This window comes from Triticum aestivum, chromosome 5A (assembly GCF_018294505.1).
Source record: "Triticum aestivum cultivar Chinese Spring chromosome 5A, IWGSC CS RefSeq v2.1, whole genome shotgun sequence".
NCBI lineage: Eukaryota > Viridiplantae > Streptophyta > Magnoliopsida > Poales > Poaceae > Triticum > Triticum aestivum.
Window position 1 is genome coordinate 101,686,676 of NC_057806.1, and position 9,838 is coordinate 101,696,513.

Genomic DNA, 9,838 nt, shown 5'->3' on the forward strand with positions numbered 1-9,838 from the left:
GATGAAACAACAGGCAAACATGGGATCAGCCAGAGATATCACTCGCTACATCACCCGCGGACGCGTCACTCGCGTCGTCGTCATCTTCGTCGGTGTCGCCGCCGCCGTCGGCGACGCCCCCGTCACCGTCATCGACCACATCACCTTCATCTACGACGACCACCACCGCGTCATCCTCCGAGGTGAAGGCCCTGACCAACGCGTCGACATGGTCCTCTATCCAACACGCCAGGTGGCACCGGGCGGCCGTGGATACGGGGGCAATGGCGGCGTAGAAGTCGAAGTTGGGGTCGGCATTCAGAAGGTGGCTGAAGACACGAGAGAAGGCATGCTGAAGCAGGCCACGGCCCCTCTCCTCCACAAGCTATCGAGCTCGGGCAGATTGAGCCTCCAGGCGCGTCACCACCTCGGTGAAGAAGGTCAGGTGGCTGGCGTAGTCATTCGAGTGAGGGGCTGGGGCGTTCTCGTCGCAGATGTAACCCAGGGCGGTGTTGGCCCTGTTCCAAAGGTCTTGAAGCATAGGAGCATGCTCGCGCTCCAGCGTTCGGCGTTGGAGCACTTCCTCCCTATTTTGCCGTGCGACGGCCTCGGCGTTGTCAACTTGTCTCCGGAGGGAAAGCAGCTCGGCGCGGGCGGAGGCTAAGTCCGCCTGCGACGTAACCAGGGCGACGGCTGTGGCCTCCGCACGCCTCTCGGCCTCGTCCAACCTGGGCTTGAGGGCGGCGGCCCTGCCCGCAACCTCCAGACCGGCGAGCTTCAGCTTCAAGTCGTACCTGCCCTCCAGATCTGCGCAAACCTCGGCCACCCAACAATTGATCTCCTCCTCGACTCCTGCCTCGCGGGCCCCGACGGCATCTTCTGCTTGAGCGACTTGACGCTCCCTCATCTCCAGTCGCTCGAGCTCGAGGCTGTGCTCAGGGCCAGCGTCTCCTCGTGCTGCTGGACCTCCTCTTCCTCCGCAGGTGTCCCGCTCAGTGACACAAGAGCGGCCCCGCGCGCCTCCACCTATTGCTCAAGGGACACGCTCCAGGCCTGAAGCCCCCACGCGCGCTCCTCCGCAGCCTCGCGGCGGCGATCGGCCTCGCGAGCTTCTTCCAAAGCTCGCGAGCGGGCCTCATTGGCAATCTTGAGGGACGCCTCGGCCTTCTCGTTCTCGAGGTCGCGCTGACAGCGACCAAGGTTGATGGCCACTCGCAGCTTGCGCCGCTCCTCCACCAACCGAAGACCTTCAACCTCAAGACGCGAGTTGACACCAGCAAGCTCTTCACCAAGGCGGCTCATCACGCCCATCGCCTCCTGGAAGAGCTCGTGACGGACTATGCTACGCCCGCGCTTGATCTCGAACACTCGACCTGCCTCGTCCTCCACCTCGGGGGCTGTGGGTGGAGCATCAAGTGGCGCGCCACCTCCCGGTTGGGGGATGGGGGCTGGCGTCATGCCTGACGTCCGCCCATCCTCGCGAGGAGCCCAAGCTGATCGAGGCTCGCTGCTTGAAGAGGAACTGAAGACCGAGGTCAGCAAACGACTGCTCGTGAGAAGAGGTGGAGCCTTGGGCACGCCCGTCAATCTCCACGCCAGACCGTGGGCAAAGGGCTGCCAAACCACGGACTCAGCACGTCCCGAGGGCGAGGACATACCTCCGATCGACACTGCTCCAGGGGCGGCAAGCAGGCCAGGAACGCTTAATGCCGACGGGGGAATTGATGAAGGGGGAGGCCGCCTCTCGGAAGACGCAACAGCTTCAGTGGAAAGAGCCCTGGAGGACAGGCGTCAGGATAAGAAGACCACATGCAAAAAGCCACGGCGACAAGATACTTACGCGTCCATAGCGATGTACTTCTGTGGCTTCAACGGCCCGAAGATGTTGCTGCCGCTGGGGGATCCCGTCCTCTTGCAGAGCTCCTCGAAGTCCACACAAAGGCGACCGAAGCGCTGGACGTGATGGCCGGTGCGCGGCGGAGCCGAAGAAGACCCAAGAGGGATGGCCTCAGGGGAGCCCGGGTGAGGCGAACAACCCAGCTCCTTCCTACTGCAACCTCCCGAGGCTCCTGGAGCCTCAGCCTCGGGAGCCGCATGCCGCATCTCCTCGGCAACCGACGCCTCGGGAGGGGGGTCGCAGGCCCCCGAGGACGACGCCTCTAGATCACCACCCGACATGTGCTCCTCAGCACCTGAGCCGCCGGCCCCCATCATAGCTCGCTCCCCCGCACCGTCACCTGGGGCGAGGCCTGGCGCCGGCGGCGAAGAAGGGGACCACGATGACGGGGTTCTCGCGGGGGCCCCACCAAGCTGACTGGGCGCAGCCCCCACTCATCAAAGGAAGGCATGTTCGCGGCAAAGGTGACTTTGTTCTTGCAGCGGTACAACATGCAGCTGTTCCTGGGCATCTCGTCTAGCAGAGGGACACCTGATAAGACCGTGAGCACTGTCTGTTGCGCAGCAAGGGGAAGCCCCTCCTCGTGAAACCACATGTTGTCCTGTCTACTGAGCAAGTCCCACATCGGGCGAGAGTGGTGCTGGAGTGGAGCAACTCGACGCCTGACGAACTCCCTCACCACCATGGGCGCAGTCACGCCAAGGTCCTTCAACCACCTCAGCCTGGCCCAGACAGGGGCAAGGCAGGGGCTCATGAGCTTCTGATGACCCCAGCCGGAGTTTGGAATAGCAGGCCCACCGAAGCTTGGAGCAGAGGGTTGAGCACGCCTGCGTCAACAAACACCCATCGCGTACGGAACTCGCTCGTGGATGAAGGGAGCTCAAAGTCGATCCCCGTGCCTGCCGTCGCAGCCACGGCCTGGAAACCCACGCACCCTGAGCTCTGCCGGGGACCGGTGAGATGCAACGAGAAGAAGTGGCGGAGGAGTGCCACGGAGGGGGCGATGCCCACCATGGCCTCGCACATGAAGGCGAAGACGGTGAGAAGGGTCACAGCCCGAGGATCGATATGGATCATGTTGATCTGATAGTGCTCGAGCACCGCGTTGAAGAAGGCGGAGAAGGGAGGAATCAGGACAGCCCAGAGGGCATCAATGAAGACCGGAACCTCGGTAACTGCCCGAGCCATGCTGGTACGAGACGCGCGCCAAGTCGGCGTCTCTCCCCACTCGTTGAAGCTGGAGGCAAGCATGGGGCGCACCTTGTCCATGCCCTCGTCGTTGAGCACCCGAGGCCGCCCGAGCGCCGACTCAAAGGATGGAGGCGCAGTTGGCGAGGACAGAGGTTTCTTCCCTTTTTTGGCTTGTTTCGGCGCCATGGCGGAGAAGCGGGCGGAGCACAGGTCGGATTGAGAAGGCGGAGCAGGGCGTCGAGGCAGCAGGGAGATTGGAAGAGCCGGGCGTGGTGAAGGAAGAATAACTGTGTAAGAGGCGGGGCCGCATACACTACAAGAAATACATTAATCCATGACGGATATCTGGTGACGTTCTCAGGATCTGTCACCATCGATGACGGATTTGTCTGGCTCGTCATGAAAACCGTCACGGGTCAGTGAGATGAGAAGAAGCTCAGGCTCCCTTAGGACGGACTGTCACGGATACCATCACGAATCGACCAGCTATACACCACCCAAACCGTCATGGATGACTCGACGTGTCATGCGTGCGACCCACACTGATCTGCTTAACTTTTCCCCTGCGTCGTCCCGAAGTTGGGCCGCTGTAAGGTCTTTTTTATAGAAAAGCTATCTGGTTTTTAAATAGAAAAAATGAGAAGACGCGAGAGACGATCGAACTTGGGACCTGCCACTTATATGCCTTGGTCGCTACCACCAGGCAATTTCTACGTCTGTGTTAAATGTCTTTCTAAGTTCTTACATACGAGCCGATATTTTTAGTCATAAAAAATATAAAGACATCGAACTGGGAATCAAACTATTTCTGTGTTCTTTTGCCAGGTCGGCTACAGTTCACAGACCGACCATACCTGAACGTAATTGTTTTAGTAATTTGCACGCACAGGCAACAATTGTTTTTTTGTGTGGAAAAATAACAATAGTGATGTACGTCAATGTATATCGATATCAAACATTCGCGAAATCTCGTAACAAATTTATGTCAATCTTATGAATCAATAATATTGTTCCATGCCCAATTATAAGAATTTTCTTCCATATTTTAATATTATTATCTTTTTTTCCAATATGTTGCAAATAAAAGTTTGAGTTATCCCTAACTATCTTTTGATATATTTATCCATTTCTAGGATATGAGCTAAAAAGACATAATGCCTTAAATATATATTTGAAATGTTTAAACCTTATTTGACATACATATACATCAAAAAGGAATTACGTCCAATAAGCACACGTAAATTCATTTAAACTATAGAAAATAAAATCATCTCTAAAATTATTGAAACTCGTACAAAACAAAATATATGTATTATAGTACATGTAACAATTCTATAAGGGTACGCCGCGTGTTTTAATTGAAAAAAATAACCGCACATGAATGGAACTCGAGCCCAAGACATGATTTTTAAACGACTAGCTCCTTCCCATTGTTCAACTATGTTGTTGCTATATGATTGAGATTTTTTTTAATTAGTAAAGTATATACAACCACACTTTTAAGGCAGTGGATCAAAACCAAGGACCTATAGCTTTGAAAAATCATATTTGTGATAAAGAACGTTTCGTACTATTAAGAAAATGTCCAACTTATACTTTAAAAATGTTTAACATTTGTTTCAAAAATGTTCAAACATGTTTTGAAAAAAAATGTTCATTGTGTATTTGAAAAATGTTCAATATCAAAAAATGTAGAATGTCTATTGTATAAAGTTGACATGTATTTGAAAAATGTTCAATATCAAAAAATGTAGAATGTCTATTGTATAAAGTTGACATGTATTTGAAAAAAGGAAATGAAGAAAAGGAAAAAGAAAAAATGAGCGGGAAAAAACCCCAAAAATCAATGAAAACCTACAGAAAAACACATAAAACCAATAAAAGAAATAAAAGAAAACTTTGAGCTTGGGCCTGGGAATTTCAGCCCGATTGAATGGGAATCTTTTTTCAGTAAATAAAAGTGTATAAATTGATTTAAAGCAAAACGAAACAAACGACATCAACGAAACTTTATCAGTAAATGAAGTTGAACATGGGCAACCCAAAAAGAATACTCTAAAAGGCATCAACTTAATGATTATAGCTAGAAATTCATTCATTACCAAAATAGTAACAAATGATTTCAAAAAAATACCCAAATATAATTTAATTTTCAATTGCAGCTGCATGAAAAAGTTCACAAAATTGGTTTGAAAAATCATATTTGTGTTAGCAAGTCTATGTTTAGGCCTTATTCAAAAAAAGGAAGGAATTCTAAACATGAGGGTGCCAAGACATGACCCCGACCATGGAATTACCCCTTTTTCAATTCTGAAAAATGCAAATGGAGTCTGAAAAACATGAAATTTAGCATGGTGCCCTCATAAAGACATCCAGAGGCTATGGTAGAAATTCGAGAAGCTTTGGCAAAAGTTGTGACATAAGCTGCTTAGAAATGTTCGTGAATTCAATGTTCGAGAAAACAAATCTAGGTTTCGAGAGGCAACAGGTCCAGTTTGAAGGCGAAGCGACCAATGTTCGTGAATTCAAAAACAAATCATGAATTAAAAAATATCTGCGAATATGAAAAATGCTAGTGATTTCAATTTTTTTTGTGAATTCATAAAATGTTCGCCATTACAACAATATTCACGATTTCAGAAAAAAAAAGTTCAAAAAATTTCGTGAATTAAAAAAATGTTCGCATATTTCAAAAATGTTCTCCAATTGCAGAAAATGTTAAATAATTTCAAAATTTATTCCTGGATTAAAAAAAGATCATGCAATTCAAATAAATTTTCTAATTCAAAATATTGTTCGCTAAATTGAAACAATGTTCATAAAATTAAAAGGTATTCTCGCATTTGAATAAATGTTCGTGGATTCAAAAATAATGGTGAAAATGAATGAAAAATAAAAAAAAAACAGAAAAAACATTTTGGGAAGGTTCTAGAACCTTCAAAAAAGTGGAAACGGGTGTCCTTAGGTGCTAGTTGGGCCAGCCCAACTATACATAGCAGCACGTGCATAGCCCATGAACTAAATAACACTTTTGACTATACCAGTGAGATCTTCTAAAAAAAGACTATACCAGGCATTTAACGAATATAATTCAATTTTGAACTGCAATTGCGTGAAAAAAGTTGGCAAATTTGGTTTGAAAAATCCTATTTGTGTTGACGAATTTATGTTTAGATCTTATCCAAGAAAAGGAAAGGAATTCCAAACATGAGTGTGCCAACACTCGACCCCGAACATGGAGTCTTTTGATTTTATAATTCTGGAAAATGTAAACGAAGTCTAAAAACATGAAACTTGGTGTGTGCCCTCATATGACACCTGGAGGCCGTTGTAAAATTTTGAGAAGGCTTCGCAAAAGTTGTGACGTACGCTGCTTAGAAACCGGATGATCTTTGAGGAAGAATATAGGTTTCGAGAGGGAACGAGTCAAGTTTGATGATGAAGTGACCGCTGCTTCAACCGTTGCCCTTGATTTTTTTTCTACAATCAACATACACCATTACATGATCCATGTCAAAATTTGGCCTTTTTCGGTGTCTGTTTTCTATATTTAAGTCATTTAGTGCATTTTTAGCCATATAATGAATGTAATTTAATTTTGAACTGCAAGTGCATGAAAAAGTTATCAAAATTAGTTTGGAAAATCATATTTATGTTAGTGAGTCTATGTCTTGTCCTTATTAAAGAAAAGAAAAAGAAATTCCAAACATGAAGGTGCCAAGACTCGATCCTGAACATGAAGTTTATTAAAAAAAATCAATTTCAAAAAAAAACAAAGTCCAAAAATTATGAAACTTGGTGTGATGCCCTCATATGACACCTGGAGGCCGTGGTAACTTTTTGAGAAGGTTTCGCAAAAGTTGTAACATACACTGCTTAGAAATCGGATGATCTTCGAGGAAGAATCTGGGTTTTGAGAGGGAACGGGTCAGGTTTGATGGTGAAGTTACCGCTGCTTCATCCGTTGCCCTTGATTTTTTTTCTCTATAATCAACATACACCATTACATGATCCATGTCAAAGTTTTGGCATTTTTTGGTGTCCGTTTGCTATATTTAAGTCATTTAGTGCATTTTTAGGTATTTAATGAATATAATTCAATTTTGAACTGCAAGTGCATGAAAAAGTTATCAAAGTTAGTTTGGAAAATCATATTTATGTTAGCGAGTCTATGTTTTGGCCTTACCAAGAAAAGAAAAAGGAATTCAAAACATGAGGTTTCCCCATGATAGATTGCAAATAGATGTTTGATTATTCCTAACAAACCTGATCTTTTCATCTTGTTTCCGGATATGAGTTAAATTAAAACATGTCGTCAAACATATTTTTTTGAAAATGTTTCAATATTATTTAAGAAACATGTACTCCCTCTGTTCATTTTTGTAAGTCGTCTAAAATAGTTGAAATTAAACTGTTTTACATGTTGTCTTAAATGTCTTGCAAAAGTGAACGGAGGGAGTAGTTCAAATTGAAATTAATTTTGATGAACATGCGTACACTCATTTAAACTATAGAAATATTAAATTAGCTCAGAAATTATATAAATTCTTACATAACAATATATATCAAATCATTTTTGAATGGTTCAAACATTTGCCTTTACAGAGTTGAACATTTTAAAATATCTAGGTCAACATATTTTCTAAAATAGAAGAACTATTTTCTTACTAGGGTGAACATCTTGTATTGATAAAGATGAACATTCTTTGTAAAAGAGAGAACAATTTTTTGAATGGTTCAAATATTTTTCGCATTCAACAAACACCAATCCTATCCTAGCATCGATCCAAAAGGCAACGAATGGCCGAGATGGACTGCTTTGTGTTTACCAAAGGACACGTTTGTTAGAATAGACCAACGTGCAACTCAAAAAAAAGGCACCAACGTGGCAGCAGGAGGCCAACAACGATTTTAACGTTTGCATTAAGCGGTGTACATGCGACCCAGTGGCGATCCCGTGCGAGGCAAATACCACGTTGTGATTGGTCCATCCAATCCTCCCACGGATCGAGCATCCAGACCGTTCGCTCCTCTTGATCCAATGGCTAGCACACCCCTGCCCCCCTCCCTCGTCTTCTTCCACCTACCGTCGACTTCTCTCCAGATCTTTCCCCAACAGCTGCCACATCTCCAGATCCTTCCCCAACCACCCTCCGAGCCGCTCACCCCTAGCTGCTACTTTCTTTCCCCAATTACTCCACCACGTCGTCTGAAGATGGAGGAAGCACAGACCGAGGCAGCAACAGCTCAGCGACGATCCAGACCTCCCCCTATCCATCCGGTGGTGCCGCGTTGAGCCACCGAGCGGGCCACATCAAGGCGTCTAGTGGAGTCGCGCCGCAGTGGCTGAGGGGCTGCGCCCAGTCGCCGTCGGGCCCAAGCCGCAAGGGGATGCGCCGTGCCCCTTCTTCGCCGAGGGGCCCGTGTCCGTCGCATACGCCGTCCTCGCCATTGTCTTCTCAATCGACCTCGACAGGCTGTGAGCCGCATGCCCCACCAGGTCCCTCCCTCCCTACCTTTTACTACTTTTGACTTTTTTTCAGGCTTCCCTAAGGATTGTCGACGCGCAGACAATGTCGAGCATGTGTTGAGGCGAGATGCTGGTTCTCCCTCCGATGAGCATGGATCTGGGCGATATGGTGGAGGATATGGCATCTCCCTTCGACGCCGTCGGAGAAGATGGCTAGATCTACGTCCAGAAGGGTATGTGAATGTGCAGCATAAAGTCTTGTTGTCCAAAAATTGTTAGTAGCACAAATTTGTTGTCCGGAATGGTGTTGGAGCGTTCTCGTCGGTCAAGATCGGCTACAAAAAAATATTATTTGTTGTCCGTCGAGTGCCGAGCAGGGTGGTGGCTACAAAGTAGGATAGTGTGTTCTAAGCTCGGAGAATCTCCGGGACTTTGTTTGTAGATTGGATTTCTAGCGTTTTGCTCCTCGTGTATTGGCTGAAAATATATGTAATTTTAAGTTTTTTGTGATGTTTTTTTCTTTTATGTAAAATGTTATTTTCTAGTGTGTTTGTGTAAAATTTATATGGGCTATAAATTTTGATATACCAATTGAAACATGAGTTGGGTTAATCTCTTGGCTTGAATTTAATTCGTTGGGCCTTCCACTGCCTTGAAATTTAATGGGCCAAAATTTCGATCGGGTTGATTACATGGGCTATTGGTTGAAATGTAGTGGGCTGAAATTCTAGTTGGGCTACTTAGTTCATGGGTTGACGTGTTAGTGGGCCGAAATTCTAATTGGGCTACTACGTCAGATGATGATGTGGCAGACAAGTTAACGTCGTTGTGAGCATATCCGTTAAGTGGCATTCTTGACGATGATGATGTGGCAGACAAGTTAACGTCGTTGTGAGCATATCCGTTAAGTGGCATTCTCGACGGTCAAGAACCGTCAGAAATCAGTGACGGTTCTGGGTTACCGTCAAGGAATGTCCGGTGGTCAAAATTATGACGTGATATACATGACGGATTTTAAACTCGTCAAGGGCAGGGTGGGAAAGCAGAGATGCTCACGTTCAATCAACCGCCATGTGTCAACCGACGCTGCAGGCTTTTGTGGGCCCGCGGTGCTCCATACTTGGCCCTTGGCTTCGTCGTGAAGCCAAGCCCGAGTGCACCTTGTGCCCGGGGGCTACTGTCGGCGTTCTAGGAACGAAGATCCCCAGACTTGCCTGCCTGCGGTCCACGGCGTGGCCAAGCCAGTAGGTCGTACGTCCCATCTTCACCAACAAAGCATCCAAGACCCCCGCGAGGCGGAT

The 9,838-nt window shown here is 46.8% G+C and overlaps 1 long non-coding RNA gene across 1 annotated transcript; it reads left to right on the forward strand.

The window, feature by feature from the left end:
* Positions 1 to 8,095: 8,095 nt before the first annotated feature.
* Positions 8,096 to 9,149, forward strand: LOC123106660 (uncharacterized). Its single transcript, XR_006451430.1, has 2 exons — positions 8,096 to 8,567; positions 8,638 to 9,149. It is a non-coding gene; the product is annotated as an uncharacterized lncRNA (long non-coding RNA).
* The last annotated feature ends 689 nt before the right edge of the window (positions 9,150 to 9,838 follow it).